The 27,199-nt window shown below is 34.7% G+C and overlaps 1 protein-coding gene and 1 long non-coding RNA gene across 2 annotated transcripts in view; both read left to right on the top strand.

The window, feature by feature from the left end:
• The window catches only part of LOC309629927 (uncharacterized protein), a 179,407-nt gene that overhangs the window by 110,228 nt on the left and 41,980 nt on the right, over nucleotides 1-27,199 (top strand). The gene's annotated exons all lie outside the window — the stretch shown is intronic.
• LOC309629949 overlaps nucleotides 1-27,199 on the top strand; it is a 36,948-nt gene that overhangs the window by 4,822 nt on the left and 4,927 nt on the right. The window contains exon 1 of the long non-coding RNA XR_014245318.1: nucleotides 1-27,199. This exon is cut by the window's left edge and continues 4,822 nt beyond it. This is a non-coding gene — a long non-coding RNA (uncharacterized lncRNA).

The raw sequence follows: 27,199 nt of genomic DNA, 5'->3' as shown, positions 1-27,199 counted from the left end.
AGGAACTCCCCTTTCTGTTACTGTATGCTCAGCACTTAACACAACATCTAGTACATCAGAGGTGCTTAATAAAGGTGCTTGATAATTCAATATTTGTTGAATGAAGACACTAAATGTAGAGCCTGTTATCATGTCATTCCCCTATTCAACAGCCCTAAATATAACAGCAACAAGTCCAAATCTCTTTAAAATTGCCAACAATAATGCCTCCATAATATGGCTCCATTCCACCCTCTGTATTTACCTTTTGACCTTTCTTTGACATCATTTGTCATGTTTGACCAACACTACCTTTCCCTAGGAATTTCCCACACACCCTGTATTTTCCCACAACAGGACCTTAGCCCACATTGTTTCCTCTTTCCATCTCTACCCATTAATATCACATCCATTCTTCCAGGCAGGGTGACAATATGACTTTTGTGAGCCTAGGTCACTTTGTCTTCAGGGGTCCCTTCCTGCATAAAAATATTAAAAATTATTGTGTTGGTATAAAGACAAATATAATCCTGGTTGAGTTCATTCTTATATATCTTATTACTATTATATTCAATTTTTTCTAATTTTAAAGGAAATTAAAATTAAAGCATTTTATTTGTGGGCCCCTGAAAGTATCATGGGTCCTAGGCAGTATGCATTATTGTGACCTTTGGGTTAATTGACTCTTCTTCCAAGCACAATTTAAATGTCAACTCATCCTGGAAATCTTCTCTGAGCACACCCACCAACGCACACACAGATACACACACGCACAATGTGCATTACTCTTTTCTCTCCTCCATCTTCATGGTACTTTCTGTGGGTCCCATTAAACTTAGTAACAGACTAGAAGCAAAATTGTGACTAATTCATCTTTATGCTCCTCAAAGTTTCCAACACAGAGCTTGACATCTTCTAAGCAACAATAATTGTATTTTGATTTGATATTTAATTCATGAACTAAGAATGTGGATTCTAATAGTTAAGGAAGTTTTCAGTAAAGAAGACAACTTTAGATGGCCCTAGACACACTGATGTGTCAGATCCTAGGCCATAAACTATTAAATCTGTATGATAGAAAGATTCTATGGATCACATCTACCAGAGTAGTAGGTGATGAATTTGGTTAGATAAATTGGGACCAGATAACAAAATACCTTGAATTTCACGTAGAGAATTAGGGTCTTGATGCTGTAGGATATGGGAAGACCCTGCAGGTTCTTAATCAGGAAAGCAACATGATGACAATTGTATTTTTGCAAGACTTATCTCTGAGTTGGGCATTAAAGGGATCAAAGCAGGGAAAGTCTGGAGGCAAAGAAACCAGAGAGATTATAGAAATGGGCCAGTATGGCTGGACTTTGTGCCAAATTTTAGTTTTATTCTCTTTTTGTTTGGTTTTACTCTTGACTTTATTTCACAGTAAATACAGGCGTTCTTTTCAGGATATTCATTTTGTAAGCTACTTCTAAAGTTTTAAAAAAATGATCCTAAATATGACTTGATGTATGTTTCATCAGAAACATTAAATATTTTTTCCTCACGTGAAGCAATAAAGTTCTTTTAAATTTGCATTCTAATCAGTCAATAAACAAACGATTTTTGAACAAACAATGTAGGTAACATTGGTTTAGGTTTAGGCCATAGCAGATTCAAATGGAAAAACATAATAAAAGTAACTATTTTCAATAAAAGAATTTTAATTACCTTATTTTATCTAATTATATCAACAACCTATTGGTATTATATTAACCCCATTTTATAGAAAGGGAAATTGATAAGTTATAACACTAAGAAGGGAATCTGCACATCTGACTTAGAACCCATCTGCCTTCCATCAATGTTCTCAAGGAAAGCAAAACCAGCTGAATTGTAAACAGGGAGACAAGAGTCCCTAGAGTAACCTATTACCAAAGAGAATGCAGGCATCTATCAGGAAAGCCTGGAAAAGTATAGTCCATCTTCAGAAAGAGGACATTAAAGAAAGAAATGAGTTTCATAGAGAGCATATATGTTCAAGTATATAAGATCAAGAAAAGACTTGATATGGTTAAAACAGAGATAGGGTGCAATTGTGTAAAGATATGATGCTCAGGTTTTCTTTTCCATCCACCTTGCGTAGAAGAAACAGAAGAGCAAGATTTTAAATTTTGCTCTCAATAGTATCTATCAATATGTAATGACTACCCACACCACAGGAAGTTCCCTATATAAATGGGGCCAGGGATGATTGGTCAAGACTACACTATGTCAGGGTAGAAACAGGCCTTTGCCATATGCTATTGAATTTAATGCTCTCAAAAAATCATGAGGTAGTAATTGTTATTGTCTTCAAGTTGAACAGGCAGGAATCAAGCCCATACTACTAGTTCACTGGATTGGAGAGCCAGTGCTCAAGCCCCAATTTGCCTAACTCTCTCCTACTATATTGTAAACTTCACTAAAATTAATTACCTGTAGGAAAGCCTTGATGCTGGAGTACAAATTCGTAATCGAATGTGTTCCAAATTATAGCTCACACTTCACCACAATGCAAAAGAGGTGAGTTCCTTACCAACTCTACTCACCATTGCTCAGTTACAAAGAATTAAAGATATTTAACATATATTAAAATAATTAAATAAACCCACCTTAATTCCATTCCTCTTTTTCTGTCAAAACCTTTTAAAGTATCTACTCTGTGCAAGTCTGTGTGCCTCATCCCCAGTTCTTTTCATAAACAAGTGGAAGTGAGAAGTAAGAAATAAGTAAGAAATAAGAGAGTTTATTTTTCTCTGGTTTTCCTCAGCTTCTGGTGAAATCCCATTTAAATATTTTGTGGTAAACTCATTCCTTTCCTAGCTTTCAGATGGTGAGATTTTTAGTCATCGTTTTAAAAGGCCAACACATTTGTTAACTGGAGCAATCATAGAGAGGCCAAGAGCAATAACTCTTATCATTTTATTCTGAGGGAGTGAACCTATTTTATACCATCTTTGGATGCAATGTAAATCTCAGAGAGAATCAGAAGCTAGTCTGTGTTTAAATTAATTAACTGAAGTCACCATGATACCTTGAGCCATATATTAAGCTTATTTAAAAGAATTCAGTAGAACATTCCAAAAGTCGTTACAGAACCAAACAAGAGACTGGGATCTTTTACTTTTAAAGGAAGTTATTTCTAATAGCATAAGCTAATAAAGTTCACCGTTTTTATTATTGGTATAGTATACTTTAGAGCCCCAACAATGAAAGAACACTGCAGTAATCCTCCTTACTAAGAGCACATTGTAAACTTGATTTCCCTTCAAAGTTTCTGTGAGAAGAACTAAATATGATATTTTCTCCTGAAATAATAAAATATAGGGAAATAATATTTTTATATTAGAAAAAACTAGAATAATAACACACATTGATTTTAGGTGTTTTATGAAAGAACTGTCTCTTATAATTGGGATTGCATTATTCAAGTCTATTAGTAAAAATTTTCTTATTAGCTCTAACTTGGCTGTACAGGTATAGAAAAAAATATGCATTCATGGACCACTCAGTAGGTACTCTACATACATTACCATATTTTCTTAATACAGACCCTGGGGAATAGATATTACTGTTAACCCCACTTGATAAAGAAACTGAGGTTCAGAGGGGTCATCATTTGCTCAAGGTCGCTCAGCTTGCAAGCGGCCCAGCAGGCATTTAAACCTCTTTAACTGCTTGGCAAAGTTACTGTGTTTCTATTTTTTTAATTAACTTTATTGAAGTATAATTTACATATGATTAATGATATGCACATTAAGTGTATAGTTCAATGAGTTTTGACAAGTAGAGGCACCATAACAAGAAAGATGTAGAACATTTCCACTATTCCCAAGTGGGTCCATTTGGTGCCAATATCCCACCCTTTTTACCTCTCTGACAATCACTAATCTGCTATCTCTAGAAATATTTTTTCATTTTATTGCACATGTGTTCTGTTTAACAAGACAGTTTTACACACAATGCCAAATTTGCATTTCTTCATTCTTTATGGTAGTTTGAAATGATACAGTTCTTCTTTTAATATCTGTTAATATTGCCAAATCTAAGTTTTAAACAGATGTATGGCAATTAATTAAGGCTTAATGGCAACAAGGAGGGGAAGAAAAGAGCCTATACATTTATTTTGTAAAATTAACTGAATGAAAAATTAATTCAAGAAATAGTAAATGAATTGAATATGGTCTTATGTGTACCAAAGTGGTGGTACCTGACTTCGAGGGGTGATCACTAGGTCCAGATAATCTGGACTTCAGAGTTGTGGAATCACCAGTCTTCTTTCTACCAGACATAGAACTTCCCATCTCCTTTACTCTCCTTCCTTTCTATCAGCTTCTCTGCTGCCTTCCTCACGGGGTACATGAGACTCACCAGACACCCTTAATCGTGGGCCATGAATCACTTGTTCTGACCTGTGATCTAGGAAGCAAGTGAGAAAACCAAGTTGCTACAAGGCTTGATAATCCAGGATGAGATAGTTTTAGTCTTTTATTATATGATTGGTGTGGTTTAATTGAAAGAAATAAATAATAACATAAATGGATGAAGTACTTTGAGTGGTAAATAGAAAAATTACAACATTCAGATATTCAAAGCAAATGTAGTTTTATTTTCTATGATTGATCTGATTTTCCTTTGAGAGCCTCGTCTCTTTGAGCAGTAAAAGGGAAAACCAAACACTCTTTAAGATTCCTGGACTATAATATTTCATCTCGTCTCCATCAAACTGTCTCTTCTGGTTGATTCTGTCTTTCTTGGGTAAGTCTTTTAGAAACCCTTTCTTTTTCCATGCATTTTGGAGACATTCTGTCTGGGTATAAATGAGCTTTCTTAGCTAGGTGGAGGTAGCAGAGAAGGAAGCCCAAAGCCACAATGTTTTCAGGAAAGTGTCTCTCCACAATAGATGTTCTTTTCTCTTCGGATCAGGTTTTGTCTCCTCTTTCCACAGTCTAATGGAGCACTTAGGTTTGGCTCTGACTTCCTCTTCTTTTCTGCATCACATCTTGCTTCTTCCCAGAGAACTTAGCCTCAAAACAGAATCCATTGCACACTGGGGAAGGAGTGCTAAGATCTAATTAGACCACTGGCTCCAGATCCCTGTGGAAGCTATAGAAATCTGAAAATTCTTTTTATATTGCAGCAACAGTAAAATTTTAAGGCTACTGTCTTGCTAACAACACAAAAATACATTGCAATTCAAAACTTAGTCCTGATGTTCTTCTCTCTCTCTCACCCTTTAGTTGTTGTTTTATTCTCTGATGTAACAATACTAATCTTCCTTGAGGCAGAGAGAAGCAATTTGGAGGCAATATGAAGGATTAGACCCAGGAACATTAAAAAGAAAAAATCATATTAATAGACATTTGAATTTATTACCATTTTTGTATTTATAAATGTCATGGGGAAAAAAAAGAAAAAGAAGAGGAAAATATTATATCTTTGTTTAATATCATTTCATAGTGTACCTTTCTTCTGGGTTGAAACTTCATAGCCAAGCATTCAGAATTTTCCCTAAAATTATCCATTTTATAACACACGTTAAACACGTGCAAAAGACAACAGATTAATCATTGTTTCTCTAAACAATGTCTACTTTTCTGTTTCCATATCTTTGCTCAAGCCATCTTCACTGCTTTTGATAAATATATCTGAAGCATTTTTCATTCATTTGGGTCCAGCTCAGATCTCATCTCTGCCATGAAGTCAGGCAATATTGATAAATCTGTCTTGTACTCCTGCATAATTCTATCATATATTATATCTCCATTATAACAGTTTCTCTTTTTCTGGTATGTATTAGTGATTCTTAATTGGCCTGTTTCCCACACTGAAGTGAGTGGCTGCAGGGCAGGAACTGTAAACAATTCACCCTGGTTTCACTTACAATACCAGCAAGGTGCCTTATACATTGTATGTGATATGTGGTATGCAATCATACATATCTGTGATGTTGGTTGAATGCAACTGGAGGGGGAAAATGTCTTCTAATTATTTATTTCTCATAAAATTCAAAAGAAGTATGTCTGTCCTTTTGGAACTAAAAAGAACTTAATATAGAAATTCTACCTATAGTCTGTATGACACAGAGGCCTTCCAAAAAGACAGAGAATTTCTTATTTTAAAAAAAAATGCGTTCCTAGCAACTAACAGATTGAAAGACTATTTGGAAATTTTACTTTAAAATTTCTACATTTTTGGAGGCAGGATCAAGATGATAGAGTAGGAAGATGCCGACCCACCTCCCCACATGAACACATCAAAGCTACAACTACATATAGAGCAACTCTCACAAAGAATGATCTGAAGACTAGCAGCACAGCTCTTCTACAACCAAGGCTATAAAGAAAACCACATGGAGTCTGGTAGGAGGAGAGGAGGAGCAATCTAGTTGGGACCTGCACCCATAGTGGGTGACCCAAAGGAGGACGAGATCCCACAGACTCCAGGATCCTCCCTAGAAAGTGAGGGGTTTGAGCCACAGATTAGACACTCCATCCCTGGTGTCTGATACCAGAAGACATACTGCCTTAGCTGGTTTGAAAACCAGCGGGGCTTTCCAGAGGGCTGTAGGAAACCAAGACTCTGTCCGCTCTTGAAGAGTGCACACAGACTTGCTTACTCTCAGTCCCAGTGCAAACACAATAGATTGAAAACGGTCTGGTGCTCTGGCTGGCCTGCCAGAACTGCCCCAGCACCCCACCCCACTGCCAGTGCACACCAGGCTCCTGCTCCAGCCCCTCTTGCCCTAGTGCTGTTCCCTGCTAAGGCAGAAGCCACCATTGCCAGCACAAGTGTTCACTGGAGAAGGAGAAAAGCCTGTCCAAACCTGGCCCTGCCTCTAACCAAGGCAGAGACTGCCATTGCTGTAGCACTCACACAACAGAGAAGGAGCAGGACCAGCTCAGTAGTGCAGCTCTAAATCTTCTGGCCCCAACCTCTCCTCTAATTAAGGCACACACACTGGGGAAAAGTGGAACCACCTCAGAAGTGCAGCCCTAAGCCTTCAGGTCCTGGCCACACCCCCAACCAAGGGCAGAGACTTCCATCACACCAGGGAGAAGCCCAACACCCTCAGGGCTTCTGCTCCAGGTCTGCAGGCTATGGCCCTTCCCCAGTAGGGTGGCAACCACCATTAAGCATAGGAGAAAACTCCAGCTGACACCTGGCTCTGTCTCTAACCCCTCCAACTTCAGCCCTACCTCTCACTAATGTGGTGGCTACCAGTGCACCCTGGGAGAAGAAGTAGCCTGTGCTCACTTCAGATCCAACTCTCCAACCAAAGCCACTGGGCATACGCAGACTGTATAGGGATGGTCCCAAACAGGACATGCCCTCAAGATAGGTAACTATTTCACCTAATTGTGTAGAGACAAATAGAGAAAGTTAAACAAAATGAGAACTCAGAGGAATATGTTTCAAACAGAAGAACAAGATAAAACCTCAGAAAAAAACCCTAATGAAACAGAGATAAACTATTTACCTGATAAAGAGTTCAAAGCAATAGTAATAAAAATGCTAAGTGAACTCAGGAAAAGAATAGATGAACACAGTGAGAAATTCAATGAAAACTAGAAAATATTTTTTTTTAAATCAGAGCTAAAGAATACAATAACTGAAATTTTAAAATACCCTAGAAGGAATTAATAGCAGATTAGGTGATACAGAAGAATACATAAGTGATCTGTAATATAGAATAGTGGAAATCACCATATCAGAACAGCAAAAAGGAAAAAAAAAATTAATGAGGATAGTTTAAAGGAACTCTGGTCCTCTGGGTCAACATCAAGCATAATAACATTTGCATTATAAGGTTCCAGAAAGAAAAGAGGAGAGAAAAAGGTAGAAAATGTGTTTGATGAAATTATGGCTGAAAACTTCCCTAACCTGGAGAAGGAAACAGATATCCAGGTTTAGGAAGCACAGAGAGTCCCAAACAAGATGAACCCAAAGAGGCCCACACCAAGGCATATTATAATTAAAATAGCAAAAGTTAAAGAAAAAGAGAGAATTTTAAAGGCAGCAAGGGAAAAACAAGTAGTCACATACAAGGGAACAACCATAAGACTATCAGCTGATTTTTCAGCAGGAACTTTGCAGGCCAGAAGAGAGTGGCATGATACATTTAAAGTGCTGAAAGGGGAAAACCTATGAACTAGGATAATCTACCCGTCAAGGTTATTATTCAGAAATGTAGGAGAGATAAAGAGTTCCCCAGACAAGCAAAAACTAAAAGAGTTCATCACCACTAAACCAACCTTACAAGAAACGTTAAAGGATCTTCATTCAATTAAAAAAAAAAAGTCTGTAACAAGAAATAAGAAAATACAGGTAGGAAAAAATCCCACTGTTAAAGGAAAATATATAGTAAAGGCAGTGGATCAACCACTTAAATAAGCTAGTACAAAGGATAAAGGACACAAACTGTAAAATCAACTATAATTACAATAAACAGTTAAGGGATAAGCATAAAGATGTGAAATAGGACATCAAAAATACAAAATGTGGGGGGAGTAAAAAATGTATATCTCTTAGAGTGTGTTTGAACTTAAATGACTCTGAGTTTAAAAGAAGTAAATATAGTTAAAAGCAACATATATGAACTCCATGGTAACTACAAATCAAAAACCTACAAAGATACACAAAAATAAGGGAGAAAGGAACACAAATATAACACTAAAGAAAATCATCAAACCACAAGGGAAGAGACTAAAAGTAGAAGAAAAGAACAGAGAAGACCCACAAAAACAACCATAAAACCAGTGACAAAATGGCAATAAGCACATAACTATCAATAGTCACTTTAAACGTCAATGGACTAAACGCTGCAATCAAAAGATATATGGTGGCTGATTGGATACAAAAACAGGATCCATATATATGCTGCCTGCAAGAGACTCACTTCAGAGCTAAAGATACACACAAACTGAAAGTGAAGAGATGGAAAAACGTATTTTATGCAAATGAAAGTAAAAAGAAAACTGGTAGCAATACTCGTATCAGACAAAGTAGACTTTAAAACAAAGTCTATAACAAAAGATAAAGAAGGGCATTATATAATGATAAAGGGATCAATATAAGAAGAGGATATAACATTCATTAACATATATGCACCTATACAGAAGCACCTAAATATATAAAGCAAATATTAACAAACATAAAAGAAGAAATTGACTGTAATATAATAATAGTAGGGGACTTTAACACCCCATTTACATCAGTGAATAGATCATCCAATGAGGCAGAAAATCAATATGAAAACAGTGGCCTTAAATGAGATATCTAAATGAGATATACTAATATATCTATAGGACATTCCATTCAAAAACAGCAGAATACACATTCTTTTCAAGTGTCATGGAATGTCCTCCAGGATTGATCGCATGCTAGGCCACAACACAAGTCTCAATAAATTTAAGAAGATTGAAATTATATCAAGCATATTTTCTCATCATAATGGTATGAAATTAGAAATCAATTATGGGAAGAAAAATGGAAAAAAAAATATGGAGACTAAACAACATGCTACTAAAAAACCAATGGGGCAATGAATAAATCAAAGAGGAAAACAGAAAATACCTTGAGACAAATGAAAATAAAAATGCAAATTTTCAAACTCTATGTGATGCAGCAAAAGCATTTCTTAATGCTTTTAGAGGGAAATTTATAGTGATAAGGTCTACCTCAAGAAACAAAAGAAATATCAAATAAACAACCTAACCTATCATCTAAAAGAATTAGAAAAAGAAGAACAAATGAAGCCCAAAGTCAGTAGAAGGAAGGAAATAGCAAAGATCAGAGCAGAAATGAGACCAAAAAAAAAAAAAAAATCAATGAAACCAAGAGATGGCTTTTTGAAAAGATAAACCAAATTGATAAACCTTTAGCCAGGCTCATTAAGAAAAAAAGAGAGAACTCAAATAAAATTAGAAATGAAAGAGGAAAAGCTACAGCCAATGTCAAAGAATTATAAACAATCATAAGAGAATACTACCAATAACAAACAAATAGGATTACCTAAAAATATGGACAAATTCCTAGAAACATACAATCTTCCAAGACTGATAAGGAAGAAGTAATCTGAACAGACTGATTACTAGTATTGAAAGTGAATCAGTAACCAAATCTCCCAACAAACAAAAGTCCAGAACCAGATCACATCACAGAGGAATTCTACCAAACATTTAAAGAAGAGTTAATACCTATCCTTGTCAAAATATTCCAAAAAACTGAAGAGGAGGGAATGCTCCCAAACTCATTCTATGAGGCCAGCATTACCCTGATTCCAAAATCAGACAAAGACACTATTTAAAAAAAAGAAAGTTAAAAGCCAACATTCCTGATGAGCATAAATGCAAAAAATCCTCAACAAAATATTAGCAAACCAAATTCAACAATACATAAAAAGGATAGTACAGCATGATCAAGTGGGATTTATTCCAGGGATGCAAGGATGGTTCAATATCTGCAAATCAATCAGTGTGATGCAGTGCATTAAGAAAATGAAGGATAAAAATCACATGATCATCTCAATAGATGCAGAAAAAAACATTTAACAAAGTTCAACATCCGTTTGTGATAAAAACTCTCCACAAACTTTATACAGAGGAAACATATTTTAACAAAAGAAAGACCACTTATGACAAAACCACAGCTAACATCATACTCAATAGTGAAAAGCTGAAAGCTTTTCCTCTAAGATCAGGAATGAGACAAGGATGACCACTCTCACCACTTCTATTTAACATAGTATCAGAAGTCCTAGCCACATCAAACAGACAAGAAAAAGAAATAAAAGGCATACACATTGGAAGGAAAGGAGTAAAACCGTCAGTATTTGCAGATGACATGATACTATATATAGAAAACACTAAAGCTGCCACCACAAACTATTAAAACTAATAAATGAATTCAGTAAATTTGAAAGATACAAGATTAATATACAAAATCTAGTTTCTCTATCCACTAATAATGAACTATCAGAAAGAGAAAGCAAGAAAACAATCTCATTTACAACTGCATCAAAGAGAATAAAATATCTAGAAATAAATTTAACCAAGGAAGTGAAGGACCTATACTCTGAAAACTATAAGATATTGATGAATAAAATTGAAGATGATACAAAGAAATGGAAAGATATCCTGTGTTCATGGATTGAAGAATATTGTTAAAATGTCTATACTACCCAAAGCAATCTATAGATTTAATGTAATCCCTATGTAAATACCTATGACATTTTTCACAGAACTAGGACAAATAATGCTAAAATTTGTATTGAACCACAAAAAAAAAAAAAGTGAAAGCAATCTAGAGCAAAAAAGAACACAGCTTGAGGTATTACATTCCCTGATTTCAGATTATACAACAAAGATACAATAATCAAAACAGTATGATACTGGCACAAAAATAGACACAAAAATCAGTGGAACAGAATAGACAGCCCAGATGAACTTATAGTCAACTAATCTATGACAAAGGAGGCAAGAATATACAATGGGGAAAGACAGTCTTTTCAATAAGTGGTGTTAGGAAAACTGGACAGCTACATGTAAAAGAATAAGATTAGAACATTTCATCACACCATAAACACAAATAAACTCAAAATGGATTAAAGACCTGAAACCATAAAACTCCTGGAAGAAAACACAGGCAGTATGCTCTTTGACATAGGTCTTTGCAATATCTTTTTGGATATATCTCCTCAGGCAAGGAAAACAAAAGCAAAAATAAACAAATGAGACCTAATCAAACTTAAAAGCATTTCACAGTGAAGGAAACCTAACCTACTGAATGAAAGAAGATATTTGCAAATGATATGTCTGATAAGGGATTAATATTCAAAGTATGTAAAGAACTTATATACTTCAATATCAAAAAATAGATAAATAATCTGATTAAATAATGCTCAGAGGGCCTGAATAGATATTTTTCCAAAGAAGGCATGCAGATTGCCAATAGGCACATGAAAAGATGCTCAACATCACTAATCATCAGGGAAATGCAAACCAAAACCACAATGAGATATCACCTCACACCTGTCAGAATGGTTATGATCAAAAAAAGAAGAAATAACAAGTGTTGGCAAGGATGTGGAGAAAGGGAACCCTACTACACTGTGGGTAGGATTGTAATTTGGTGCAGCCACTATGGAAAAATTATGGCAGTTCCTCAAAATATTAAAAATAGAGCTACCATATGATCCAGCAACTCCACTTCTGGGTATATATCTGAAGAAAACAAACAGTGGAATATTACTCAGCCAAAAAAAAGAATGAAATTTTGCCATTTCCAACAACATGGATGGACCTGAAGGGTGTTATGCTAAGTGAAATAAGTCAGACAGGAAAGACCTACTATCAATATATGTTTTCACTTATATATGGAATCTAAAAAAAATTTTTAATGAATATAACAAAATAGAAACACAGAATATAGAGAATCACAGATATAGAGAACAAACTAGTGGTTTACCAGTGGGAAGAGGGGGGTGGTGTGGGCAAGATAGGGGAAAGAGACTAATATGTACAAACTACGAGGTATAAAATAAATAAGATACAAGGATGTAACAGCCAATATTTGTAATAACTTTAAATGGAGTACAATCTACAAAATGTCAAATAACTGTTGTATACCTGAAACCAATATAATACTGTAAGTCAACTTCACTTTAATTTTTAAAACTCTACATTTTTTACAAGTAATAATGCATTTTCTTAATCCATTTAGAAAGTTACATGAAATTAGGTATTTAGATCTCAAGATCCAAATATTGAAACAATATAGATTATTTATTGTGATTTCAGAAGATCAATTACAATATTTATTGGGTCAAGAATAATAATTCAAGAAAAATTAAAAGTAAAAAATTAACATACTAATTTATGCCTAAAAAAGTGCAACTTAAAATATATTGACATATTTAAAGTGTGGGAAGGCAAGAGAAGAAACTATTTTTTACAAGAAGATAATTAGGAATAACTCAAATCGCCAAAAATTGTGTGATGAATTAGATAGAAAGTAATGGCAACAAATTTTTGGTAGTTAGATGAAAGTAGAGAAAATATGCTGAACAGAGCACATCATCATCAAGAAATACACTGACATTAATGATAAGTTGGCATAGGGATAGCCAGCATGACTGAATGTGCCCAATGCCTCCCAGCCTCCACAGATCTATAGATAAAACCTACAGAAAGTAAAACATGGATTGTAAGAAATTCTGAAGAGGAACAAAAAATAGCTCTGAAGTCATAAAAGTGTTAAAAAGTAATCTCAAATAAATAGAAAACCACAATTTTGTTATAAAAGAAATGCTTTTTCAAGTTGTAATGCACATTTGCCATATCACCCACGAACATTGTCATTACTCATTACATGATCTCTCCAAAGCAGCATATGGAAAACTGTTCAGCATCAGACCATTTAGCAAGAAATGCTCTCTCTGATAGCAGTGCCCAGGGACATGTTGTTGATGGATATAATCAATCACAAAGTCCTCTATTCCCACTGTCATGCTTCATCCAATCACTAAATATTATCTGTACTTTTCTTTATGTGCAAGAAAAGACTTCATTCTAACTTCCATATTCTAGAAGACTGAGTCATAAAACCTGCTCTTAAGAGACCACAATCCACACTAGAAGAATATCGGTACTTCTACTCTAGGAGGAAAAGAAGTTAAGTGCCACCAGAATTTCTTTCAGGATTTCATAGAAGAGAGATTATTAAATATTCTAGCTCAGTGCCTTGTATACTATCAATGTTTGTCAAATGGATAAATAAATGAATGAATTATAAATCCAAGAATGTACATTTCATGTAAATGTGTTTGAGATTTTTTTAGCCTATATTATGTCTAGAGCACAAGATTTATTTTTTTTATTTTTTATTTTTTATTTTTTTAATTGGCATAGAGTTGTTTTACATTGTTGTATTAGTTTCTATTGTACAGCGAAGTGAAGTAGAGTTCCCTGTGCCATACAGCAGGTTCTCATTCATTATCTATTTTATACATATTAGTGTATATATGTTAGTCCCAATCTCCCAATTCATCCCACCTCCTCTTCCCCCCTTGGTGTCAGTACGTTTGTTCTCTACATCTGTGACTCTATTTCTGCCTTGCAAACTGGTTCATCTGTACCATTTTTCTAGATTCCATAAATATGCATTAATATACAATATTTGTTTTTCTCTTTCTGACTTACTTCATTCTGTATGACAGTCTCTAGGTTCATCCACATGTCTACAAATGACCCAATTTAGTTCCTTTTTATGGCTGAGTAATATTCCATTGTGTATATGTACCACATCTTCTTTATCCATTCGTCTGTTGGTGGGCATTTAGGCTGCTTCCATGACCTGGCTATTGTAAATAGTAAAGCACAAGATTTAGAGTTAGCTCTACATTATGTACATATATGTGCATAAAAATGATGTCATGCAAACTTTTAAGAGTAACACTGCTTTTATGACGCTTGGGCTAATTACTAAATTTAAGCATCACATGTGTGATTTCATGCACTTTGATCACATGTTATCTTAGTTTTAATTACTTAAGACTTTAAATGTCATAATTTTCCCTTTTTTTTTCTTCAAAGATTCTCCTATCTCCTGGTTGTCCTCCCACCCTCTGGCCTCATGTTCTTGGTCTCTTTTGTGGCCTTCCCTTCTTCCATCTATGCCTTTTATTTTGTTGTTGCCAGGGTTCTGTCTTTGGGTTTTTACTCTCTTCATTGTACATTTTGCTCTAAGTGAAACATCCAACCCCATGGGTTCAGTGACCCATCCTTATACCATTCCCACATCCAATTTCCCAGTTTAGGCATATTTCCTAAGCTGAAATCCATACATCCAGTTCTATACTGGAAGCTACACCTGGATGACATGACACACAGGCACCTCAGATGGACTAGTTCAATATCACTTCTCTGATTTTTCCATCTCATGCTTACTTCCTCACCATCACACCAGGATCCATTCTACACACCACTGAGAGACTGATCTTTGGAAAGCTAGTCAGATTTTGTTACTTCCCAATTGAAAATAACTTAAAAAATAACTAGCATATTATATGTTGGCATTTATGATCTGGGTCCTGACCTTTCTGCCTTCATCTTTGATAATACTTCTTATTCTCTGTAAACCAACCATTAGTGAATTTTAAGGTTTCTAGAATGCCTTCTTTGGGTTCATGCCATTACAAATGTTTCTTTCTCTTCCCTTTCTCTCTTCATCTGATTAATACCTACTCGTACGTTAAGTATTTCTCCTAGGATATCTTCTTCAGAAAGTCTTCCTTAACTATTGCAATCTTCTATATATGGCACCAGATTTAGTAGACAGATTGTAATCTTTGTTGTTGGTATAAGTGTTCAATTTAAGGCTTTGAAGACCTTTTTTGCTATTGGGAAAATTGAATGAAAAGATAATATGGATTAAAATGTTCATAGCTATGTATGTTAGTGGTTAAGAGCTACTGATCTAAAGACAGGAGTTTTAATCCTGTCAATTACCAGTTTGGTGACCTTAAGCAAGGATTTTTTTTTCTTTTTAACCTCTCAGTTTTCTGTTCTTTGAAGTGAATATAATTAACTGCTTCACTGGGGTTTTATCATATTAAAGGAGATATTAAATGTAGAGCACATTACATCACATAGAAGTAAAAAATTATCCTAGAAAACCCTCCAAATCATCTAGTAAGTCCATTATATATAATTTTTAATATTTTTAAAAGGTGTAGTCTGAAAAAAGGTGTAGTCTGTAGTCATTTATGAATAAAATGATACGGTATCTGTGATTTGCCTCAAAATAATCCAGTGAAGAGAAAAATCAGAGGTGTGATAAGGTAGATGAAATACGGTTATTTATGAGTTGCTAATGACTGAAGTTTGGTGATGGGTACTTGGAGGGTCCTTAACACAATAACCTCTATATGAGTATGATATTTTCCAGAATAAAGTTCTGTTTAAAAAATATACTATTACTTGTAATACATATATACTTTATATTTCAGTGCCTAAGTATGCACAATTTCTTTTATCAGGATCAATTGAAATGTTGGCTTGCATGTAGGAATCCCACTGCATGAAAAGTATATATCTTTGACTGGAATCATTCTTTGTAAAATGAGAAACTCACACTCTGAAAGGTGTGAGGGAGCTGAAATGATTAAGGGAGCAAGAGGTTCAGGACTCCAATCTCATGTTTACTTCAAGGACATATGCCATTATTTCCTCTGGCTGGCCGATGTACCCAGAGTATTTAAATTACTTCTCTGTCTTTTTTTCAACGAGCATAAACATTTGAATTCATGTAATATAAATGCATGTATGATATGACATCAGAGTATACGGTTATAGATAGCAGAATTGCATTTTTTCCATATTGGATTTGCAACTGCTCTAAATTTTATACATGTGGTCCCTTATAAAATTAATGTAGAATTCATGTCAATTTTATAATCATTAAAGGGTAATTTTTCCATTTATAGTAAATACCTATGCAGCACTACATAAAGGAAGAAGATTTTTGGGACTTCCCTGGCAGTCCAGTGGTTAGGACTCCATGCTTACACTGCAGGGGGCATGGATTTGATCCCTGGTCAGGGAACTAAGATCCCGCATGCCACACGACGTGACCAAAAACAGAAAAAAAAAAAAAGAAGAAGAAGAAGAAGATTTTAATTGTGTATCAGGAGTATGTAGTCTTAAGCTTGGTTTCAAGTTTTCCTACCTGCCTGGCCATAAGCATATCACTTAAACCGTGAGCCTCAGTTTCTTGATCTGTCAAGTGGATGTCCTAATGTCTTATTTTCAGTGTTGCTTTCAGGAGTAAACGAAGGAGAGTGAGCTCTCCAATAACTGGTGCTGGGAAAACTGGACAGCTACATGTAAAAGAATGAAATTAGAACATTTTCTCACACGATATACAAAAATAAATGCAAAATAGATTAAAGACCTAAATGTAACACCAGAAACCATACAAATTCTAGGAGAAAACTTAGGTGGTACACTCTTTGACATAGGTCTTAGCAATATCTTTTTGCGTATGTCTCCTCAAGCAAGGGAAACAAAAGCAAAAAATAAACAAATGCGCACTAATTAAACTCAAAAAGCTTTTGCACTTCAAGGAAACCATCAACAAAATAAAAAGACAACCTACTGAATGAGAGAAATATTTGCAAATTATATGTCTGATAAGTGGTTAATATCCAAAATATATAAAGAGCTCATACAACTCAATATCAAAAGCAAAACTCCATTAAAAAATGGACAGAGGATCTGAATAGACATTTTTCTAGGGAAGACATACAGATGGCCAACAGCCACATGAAAAGATGCTTGACATCAATAATCATCAGGAAATGCAAATCAAAACCACAGTGAGATACCACTTCATATCTCTCAGAATGGCTATAGTCAAAAAGACAGGAAATAACAAGTGTTGGCAAGGATGTGGAGAAAGAGAACTCTACTACACTGATGGTGGGAATGTAAATTGGTGCAGCTATCTTGAGAAACAGTACAGAGGTTCCTCAAATGAATGAATATAATAAAACAGAAACAAACTCACTAATACAGAGACCAAAGTGGGGAGAGGGGCAAAATAGAGGAAGGGGATTAAGAGGTACAAACTACTAGGTATAAAATAAATAAGATACAAGAATAGATTGTACAGCACAGGGAATATAGCCAATATTTTCTAATAACTTTAAATGAAGTATAATCATTAAAAATATCAAATCACTATCACCTGAAACTAATATAACATTGTAAGTCCACTATGCTTCAATTAAAAAAAAATAGAAAGAGGATGAGAAGAATTAATGTTTTGTGTACCTATCACGTGCTGGGCACTGTGCTAAACTCTTTAACATAAGAAAAGATTCCTTCAGCAGTATATTATTTTCCTTTTTTTAACTTAAGAAAATTGGAGTTCAAGGAGAGTAAACAATGAGATAATCTGGGTCAAAATACTGCTTTGGAATTAATGGATTTTAATATTCAAATCTAAAGAATGTGATGACAGTTCTTTCATCTGATTTAAAACCACAAAATATTCTTTTGATGGTTTTTGTTTCTTGCAGGTTCTTTTCTTTCTGTGGTTTTTAATATTACATTGTGACAAATCTGTGAACTGACCATATTAAACTCTCAGAGGACAGTTTAAATACAGATACAATTAAATATAGTAAAAATTTATTTGAAAATTTGAGATGAGTGAGAATTAATACACATGGCCTACATGTTATTTGTAAAATAAATAAATGAATGAATAAATGCATGAATAAATATACCTATGAAGAGTCTGTAACGCTTCTGAGTCTTGAGTATATACACCTTTATTATTAAGAATTTTATACACATTTTACTTTTCAGAGTCAAAGTTATTTTTAAAGAAAAATTTATGTTCCATGTAGTCTGCCTTTGTGAAATTTAGGAGGTCTTCATGGTTGGGAATTTTAGTTAAAATAGGACATAAAGTTTTTTGAGTATTGAAGTGCCTATTGGAATGTGACAATTCCCATTTAATATCTATATTTATTTATACTTGATGCCTCAATTTACATACATAGTGGTGTTCTTTGGGAGCTCTGTAGCTTTTGGCTTTAAGAATTGATGACATTTTTTGCAAACTGGAAGTCATGTTCTGGATGCCAAAATAAGTGAAATTACTGCCCAGGACTTCTGGAAGTTGTTAAAATACTTTAAGGATGCTTTTCATTGTGTTTATGAAACCATGAATATTAAAATGGTAAAAATAAAATCTTACATAATTTAAAATTTTCAAAAAGTTTTTCCTGCTTTGGTTTGCTCAGTCCTGGATCTTAGAAGCATTTTAGAACTTACACATATACACCATAATAAAGAGTAGAATTTAGCTTGAATAGAGCTTATGTTAACATTAAATCCCTAGATCATTTCTGACCTCAGATATCTTCTTCTACTGACTCTTTATATGGATTCATCAGCATTCAGATTCCTGCTACTTGTTATCAATCATTTCTCACTACTATGTCCTCTTTAACTACTAACCTTCTCTATGCCCCTTGACCCAAGTATTGAAGCAAATCATTCTTTTTCATCAAGCAAAATATCTTAAAAGGCTAGATTTTGCTAACGATCTAGGGAAAAAACACTTAAATTGAATATCAGACCTCAAGCCTCCTAAATTTCCTCAATCTTTAATCTTTTTTTTTAACCGTTAATCTTGATTTGGAATTTTAAAAATATGATCACAATGATGAGTGCATCATTTATCTTTCCCCAGCAGCAGAGGAAAGAAGATTTGCGAAATGACAGCTGTAATTTCTTTGACTTCCTTAGAAGAAAGTTTCAAGTTAATTTAAAGGTACAATATAAATAATATTACCAGTGATCAATGAGTTATTTATCTGTAATTTATATGTCTCTGAAGCCTCCCATGTCCTGAGGAGACTCTTTAGGGTTGCACTATTACTCACCTAAAGACAAATGTAATTATTTTTTCTTCTTCCTTTTCTTCCTCTTCCTCATTTTCTTCTTCTCTTCTTTCTTTTTAAAGCAGTTTAATCCTAAAGCTATTAGATATAACTGATAAGTGTCTTCACAGGTGCCGTGGGTGGGGATGAGGAGTCCCCCAAAAAGGAGTGTTCTGGTTTGGGGTACCTAAGCCCAAGCAGGGTAAGGAGGGCACCTTTCCCTGAGAAGAGCCAAGCATAAGATATCATAACTCAAGAAAGTAAAACAGTGTTCCACATAGGAGACAGTCTGGCATGAAAGGTCTAACAAGGTGAGGAGGGTATTTGTACAGAAGAAAAGAAGGCAGTGGTGCTGGAAGATTGATGATGTAAAGGGAGATTGATCAAATAATTAATATATTTAAGATAATAGGAGTCAGCTTCCTCATTGTCACAGAAGGCAGTTTAAATACAGACAGGGAAAAAGTAGAATTAATCTGGTATGGGAATTAGTGATATCAATATGAAATAATGGTTTTCAATATGTAAAGAAAGACAAGAATAAGTATAGATATAAACGTGTGTATCACGTATATAGGTATTTTAAGCACGTGTATATATGTGTGTAAATACATATACACACATATATACTCTAGTTCTGTCCACTGAGTGGTCTGGGAGTAGTGACACACTAACAGTCATGAGCACACCTCACATGCAGATCTAAATACCATTCTCCTCTAACAGGAAATAGGGCTTGTTGGAGAAAGGACTAATTTTTGGTCTGAGCCAGGGCAATAAAAGATATATGTAGACTATCCTTTGGGTCCAGAAAGTAAGGAAGTGCTCAAAGAATAATGAAGATATGTCAAAAGAGCACAATAGGAACCTTGAAGGGTATTTATTGACCAAACAAAGGAAAAGTTGTGCTTCTGGCCAGTGGAACAAATAAAGAGTCCAGAAGTACATACACATGGTGGATTGTTTTTAGACAATGACACAAGATAATTCAGTGTGGAAAGTATAACCTTCTCAAACAAGATGCCAGAACAATTTTATATATGCAAAAAAGGAAAAGAAAAAGAAAAAAAGAACCTCAACCCTTACTTCACACACTGTATTAAAAAGAAAATAATGCAAATGTACATAGACTTAAATGTAGGAGCAAAACCTATCAAACTTCTAGAAGAAAATATAAGATAAACTGTCAGTGAACTTCAGTTTAGTGAAGATTTTTTAAAATACAAAGCAAAGCACAGTAATCATTTAAAATTTTTGAAAAAGTTGGACTTCATGAAGAATTTTCTTCAATGTTTTGAATAGAACTTGTATCTAGAATATATAAAGCACTCCTACAACATAATAATAAGAAGACAACCCAAATGGGAAAAAATGTGGACAGACATTTCACCAATGAAGATATATGGATGGTGAATGAAAACCATAAATAAAAACTACTACAAGATAACACTACACACTCAATAGAATAGCTAAAATTTTAAATTTTAAATACTGACCATACTCAAGTATCAGTGAGTTTCAGAAGCAATCAGAGCTTTTATACACTTCTGGTAGAAACGCAAATTGGTACAGTTACTTTGGAAATAAGTTTGGTATATTTTTTAAAGTTAATGGGATCCAGCCATTTCACTCCTAGGTATTTACTCCCCCAAAATAAAAGCATATATCCATACAAAGACCTGAATACAGATTTTCACAGCAGCTTTATTTGTAATCGCCTAAAACTGGGAACAACTCAAATATCCATCAGCAGGTGAATGGATAGACAAATTGGGTATAGCCATATAATGGAGCACTGTTCAATAATAAAAAGTAACGAATTAGCAAAATATCTGCTTAAGTTCTTCTACTTGTACCATTCCTTCAAATAATTTGGTACTCCCTGCTAATAAAGTAATGGATTACTGATATATGCAACAAAATGGATAAATCTCAAAATTATTATGGTGAGTGAAAGAAGCCAGGCAAAGAAAGAATACATAATGCATAATTTCATTCATATAAAATCCTAGTAAATACTAACTAATATCAAAGGATGCAATGAGAACACAATATTATTTCAGTGATGTTCCTACCAAAAATACATAATCAAATCCAATCATGGAAACTATCAGACAAACCCAAATAGAGAGGTATTCTATTTTTTAAAAATCCTATAGTCTTCAAAAGTGCATTGAAAGACAAAGAGAGACCAAGGAACTATTTGAAAGACACTGAACTGGGTATATTTTCTATAAAGGCATTATTGAGACAATTTGGAAATTTGAATGGGGTGTGAGGATTAGATTAGACTCAAGAATCTTAGAGTGTATTAGAACTATTAGAACAATTGACAATACTTGAATGGAATCTGATTGGACGTAATAATATGTAAAAAAATATTTCCTGGTTTTAATCTTGTAGTTATGTTGAAAAATGTCCTGGTTTATAGGAAATGCTAAAATATTAGGTGTGATGGGGCCATCAGTTTGGCCACTTACTCTCAAATGCTTCAGGAAAAATGAAATTGTTCTTTGTGCCATACTTGCTGTTTTCTATACATTTCAACAGATGGATAGATAGATATAGATATACAACAATTGTTTGTTTGTTATTTTTATACACTCTGTTCATTTTGATCCTATACAGCAATTCAAAGAGTCCTTTCATATAATTTTCAGATTCTTCTGGTAGAAATTGTCAGATTTCTACCATACTGCTCCTACTTGCTTCTCTCCAAGACTATATCTAGGTGTGTAAAAGGAGAAAGACTTAGGTAGTGTAACCACCAAATTAAAGTGTGCCCAGACAACAGACATCCTGAGTCATCCTGAGAAAACAAGGGAGGATGATGGTCAATTTAGGTTTGTGATGTTGGAGATTGATATCATTTCAGGCCTGTGTCCATCTTTTGTTCTCAAAGTCAGTGACACTCTTCTGCAGCTTGCAGTTGTGCTGGCAGTAACAACTGGGCAACCCATAATCGGCTCTCTCTGAATCATTTCAGGGCCTCATGTTCTCTCCTCTATTTGGATCCTGCCCTACTTTGGCTTTCACAGCATTACAGAAACTCCTGAGATCTGCCTGGCTATGACTCCCATTTGGACCAGTATCATGAGGTTCCTCCTGAAATGACTCAGCCCTGACAAGCTCCCCAGACAATTTCTACCCCCTAGGGGTTCTGCCCGTAACACAAGAGAACATGGAGTGGTCCAGAAAGCTAAATATTGGGTCCTTCTCTGTTTTCTTCTTCTCACAAAATCTCTGGACTTTTGTTACATCAGTGAAGACATAGTCTCTTTCTTTTGGACATCAGCCTCTCGGCTAAACTTTAATAACACACGTTGGTATTTTCTCGGTGTTAAGGGAGAAGATCTAAGATTTGATTATTGGGCATGGTCTTTAATGTTGTTATATATGACCTAAAGGAATTTGGAAATTACTTCCTCTCAAAAAACCTCCCTTTTGTGATGTTTCAAAATCCTATTTTAAATGCCAGATGTTGAATATTAACCCTTGCTTTTTCATTGCAATCTTTCTGTAACAATCCTAATATGACTCTTCTCTTAAGCTGGTCTGAGAAAAGCACATTTCAGAAAGAAAAAAGAAAAAAACACAATAATATTCTTTCTTTCTTTTTTTAAATTAATTTTTATTGGAGTATATTTGCTTTACAATGTTGTGTTAGTTTCTGCTGTACAGCAAAGTGAATCAGCTCTATGTATAATACATATATCTGCCCTTTTTTGGATTTCCTTCCCATTTAGGTAGAAAACACAATAATATTTTTTCTAGTGTTTCTTTCATGATACATTTAAGTTAAGTAACGTGTCTTGTGCCATGTAACTACTGGAAGTCCAGTAACCTCTTTTAACTTTCCAAGGATCCCAGGGATGTGTGAGGGATGCACATGCACTGTTGATATTCATCTCATGTCTCTGAATAAACATTTCTGTTACTGATTCACTTATCAACCTTCCTTACCATCTTGTCTTCTAAACATTGTACTTTCTCCACACTCCACCGCAAGCATTGGCCCTGACCATTCTCTTTCATTATGCAAAGCATCTCATATGATTGTTGTGTGTAATAGACGCTTTCTGTACCTATCTGTAGTTCCATAGTTGCTCTCCTTCTAGCTTTCCAACACTTGTTTGGGAAACCCTTAGCCCTTCTAGCCCCTTTCCCACTGTATCCAAGAATTCAAAATCTTTGGGATTCTTGTTACTTTGTTATTCAAAGAAACTCCTCCCTCTTTTTGCATCAAAAATTTCCCAATCAAAATGGTTAACTAATAAGAACCTGCTATATAAAAAAATAAATAAAATTAAATTAAAAAAAAATTTCTCAATCAAACAGGCTCTCGAGACTTCCCTTACCTAACAACATGTCTTATTAAGATCTCCACTCCCCCCACCACCAAGTGTACAAATTTCTCCCTAGAGGAACTCTACCATCCTCCTCCAGCAGAGATCTACAACCAGGTAGCCCAAGACTTTAATCTGGCCAAGAGACATATTTTATTCATCTGCAGAATTTGTGTCTTCATTTTACTTCTATACCTGTTTCACCATTGAATTTTGGAAGCAGACAATTTACTTTATAGTTTGATAGGTCCAGAGATGGAAAGAGGTTTTGCTCCATGATGGATCATACACAGAGTCACATTCATATATGATTTAGATGATTTAGATGATGATATCTGGGATTTGAGGGCTCATGAGATTTAGACGAGATTTTAGCCTTGAGCTGATGCTAATAGGCTGAGAATTTGGGGGATGCTGGGATGGGGTAAATGGTCACGTGGGATGAATGTGAGCCTTTGGGGCCAGGGGGCGGACTGTGGTAGTCTGAAAAATGACCCTCCTCACCTCAAAAAAAAGGTATTTACATAAAATCCCTGGAAACTACAAATGTTACCGTATTTGAAAAAAGAGCCTTGTCAGATGTGATTAAATTAAGGATCTTGAAATGAGGAGATAATCCTGAATTATCTCGGTGGGCCCTAAATCCAGTGACAAGTTTCCTTTTCAGGGAAAGGCAGAGAGATATTTGAGACAGACAGAAGAGGAGAAGATACCAACACAGAGTAGAGAATGCAATGTAAAGACAGATTCAGAGATGGAGTGATATGGCCACAACCCAGGAATGCCAGGATAGCTAATAGAAGCTGGAAGAGAAAAGAGGCAAGTTGTCCCTTAAAGCTCCCAGAGGAAGTATAGCCCTAGAGATTTCAGACTTCCAGACTCCAGCATTGTGAGAGGATACAAAAAAAAAAAAGCAAATCCTTGTTATTCCAGTAGTAAGAACATCTCTGGAGAAAGACTTTAAATTAACAGGAGAATTGGTATATGGTGTTTTAGACTATCTTACCATGCTACATGAAAATATTTCTACAAAAAGAAAAAAAGCCATTTTTATTATAATATGGTGAAATATAATAAAAGTAGAGTTTATTATTGGAAATGGCTCTATTATTGACCAAACTAATTCTCTAAAATTTGAGCAGTCTACTTTTTGCCTTTCATTCAGTTTATTCTAAAATAGCTTTAAGAGAGGCTGTTTTGACCAAAAGGATATCAGATATAGCTAAAATTAATAATTTAAAATCTTTGGCAGTATAAGTTATTAAGAACACTTCTTTTTTTTCTTTTTTAGTTAGTAGCATCTGGTTTTAAATCCTTAGTGAATACTTACTAGCTGTGTGACCTCAGACAAATTGCCTCATCACTATGAGTCTGTATAAAATATTTAATAAGAAGACAGCAAAGAAAATTTGAGGCTATTGCTAGACTTCTTTGATGTATAAAAGTGAGTAGTAGAGGGAGAACCAAACTAGTCACCTGTAACCAGTATCCTCCAAGGACTACCCGGAAGACATGTATAATATCACTCTAAGATGTAGTTTATTGTGGGACCAGTGATTGGGCTTGCTTCATGAAGGCTCTAAGGTACAATTTAATAGAGTTTCACAAGTCTATTTTCTTGGGTAATTTCCACATTCTCTTGGGTTATTTTCACATTTCTCAGAAAACTCAGCTATAAATAAAATTGAGGGAGTTTCTTGACAAAACAGAAGAAAATCAAGGTCTAGACAACTAGCTTTTAAAGAAACCCTAGGCTAAGAAATTATGCCAATAGTTAAGAATGATGCCACTTGAAACCAAAAAATTGAGACTAAACTTGAAATTTCCAGAAGATTTCCCAAGGAACAGAAAGTTAAGGAAAGGCCAGGGAACTTTTGTTATGACTATGGGAAAAGATAGAATGCAGAATCCTAGATGTAAGACATGAGAGAAGAAACAATGTTTACTCCACACAGCAGGCAATTAGAGCCATCAATGGACCATCATGGATGACAGAATACACTGAAGGAAGAAGAGGACAGAAATGAATGCTTATTTAATGTCTAATGTGGGCCTCAAAACTTTGCATTTAAGATTTAGAGAAGCACTTTTATTTAATCCTCACAATACTTCTTTAAATAACTAATATTATCTGTGAAGTCGTGCTAATCTATCTCACTTCCAAATCCATGATCTTTCTAGACAATTTAAAAGGAGAGTGGGTATCATATGGTCCCTAGACATGAGCTGTGAACTACACCCAGAAGGTTAGAAACAAACTCCTGAAGAATTTGCAAAAGAGCATCAGGATGAGAAAGGTCTTCTAACACTATGGCTACCAGCTCTGGTCATTTCAATTATTTCAAGGCAAGGAAGGAAATATCGATTGCTTTAACCCCTCTAAAAGTATCTGCATGATTAGGATAAAACTTCATAGTATTCCACAAAACAAAGAAAATAATAATGTCTTACCAGATGACCAAGTCAATTTCAGATTCCAGAAACCGCATGAGAGAGGTCCTGCTAAGTGACCATGTTAGAATGCTGGTTCTCAAGAAAGGTGAAGTGGTGAAAACTTTGAAGCTAGAGGTAATTTCAGAGGAAATAATGATTGTGAAAATATGCTCCACTTTGGTTTGGTTTGGTTTGGTTTTGAAGTGAAATTACTGGAACAAAGAATCTGGTGTAAACCACAAAAGAAACCTTAATTTTTAAATTTAGGTGGACTGTTTGTGTAATATAGATATGCCTCTTGGTTTTTGGCTTGGTTTGTTTTGCTTCTGCTTTTTAGTCAAAGGTGTACTACTGACATTTACAAATAATAGGTCTTTGGGATATGTTTGATTGTTTGGAAATTTAAAAGTGACTATGTATTTGGGGTTTTTGTTATTGCTGGTTTTCTGTTTTCTGTTTTTTGTTTGTTTTTTGCTATTTTTCATCACTGATAAATGCATACAGAAAAATGAGTGACATCAAGGTCTAAACATCCTTTGGTAAAATTTCTTCAACTGAGTCCAATAACAATATATTAGTTATCTCAACAAGCACAATGGAGCAAAGGGAAGTGGTTTCTTTTCAGACATTTTGTCTGTGAAATTTCTCTGGTGGGTTTTCTTTGTATTTTAATCTGGCAATAAATTTCCTGATGACATAAACTTTATCATCTTATTTCACTTTGTAGAGGTCTGGCCAGCCTCATATTCATATGTTAATTGAATTTAGAAAAAAGGTGATTATTTGGATTTCTATTAACCAAAAAAACAAAACAAAACAGTTTTTATAGGTTAAACTATATAAAATTACTGATATTAAACTGTTTTTTGCTTCTAAATTGCAATTTTTCATATGCTTCAATCTAATGTATTCCTAGTACTTTTACTGGGAATAAGTGATTCCCTTACTAATATCTCTATATAGCTCA

This window comes from Balaenoptera borealis (assembly GCF_965194805.1).
Source record: "Balaenoptera borealis genome assembly, chromosome: 5".
In the NCBI taxonomy this organism is placed as follows: Eukaryota; Metazoa; Chordata; class Mammalia; order Artiodactyla; family Balaenopteridae; genus Balaenoptera; species Balaenoptera borealis.
Note: the sequence above shows the minus strand (reverse complement) of the source record. Positions and strands in the feature narration are given on the sequence as shown.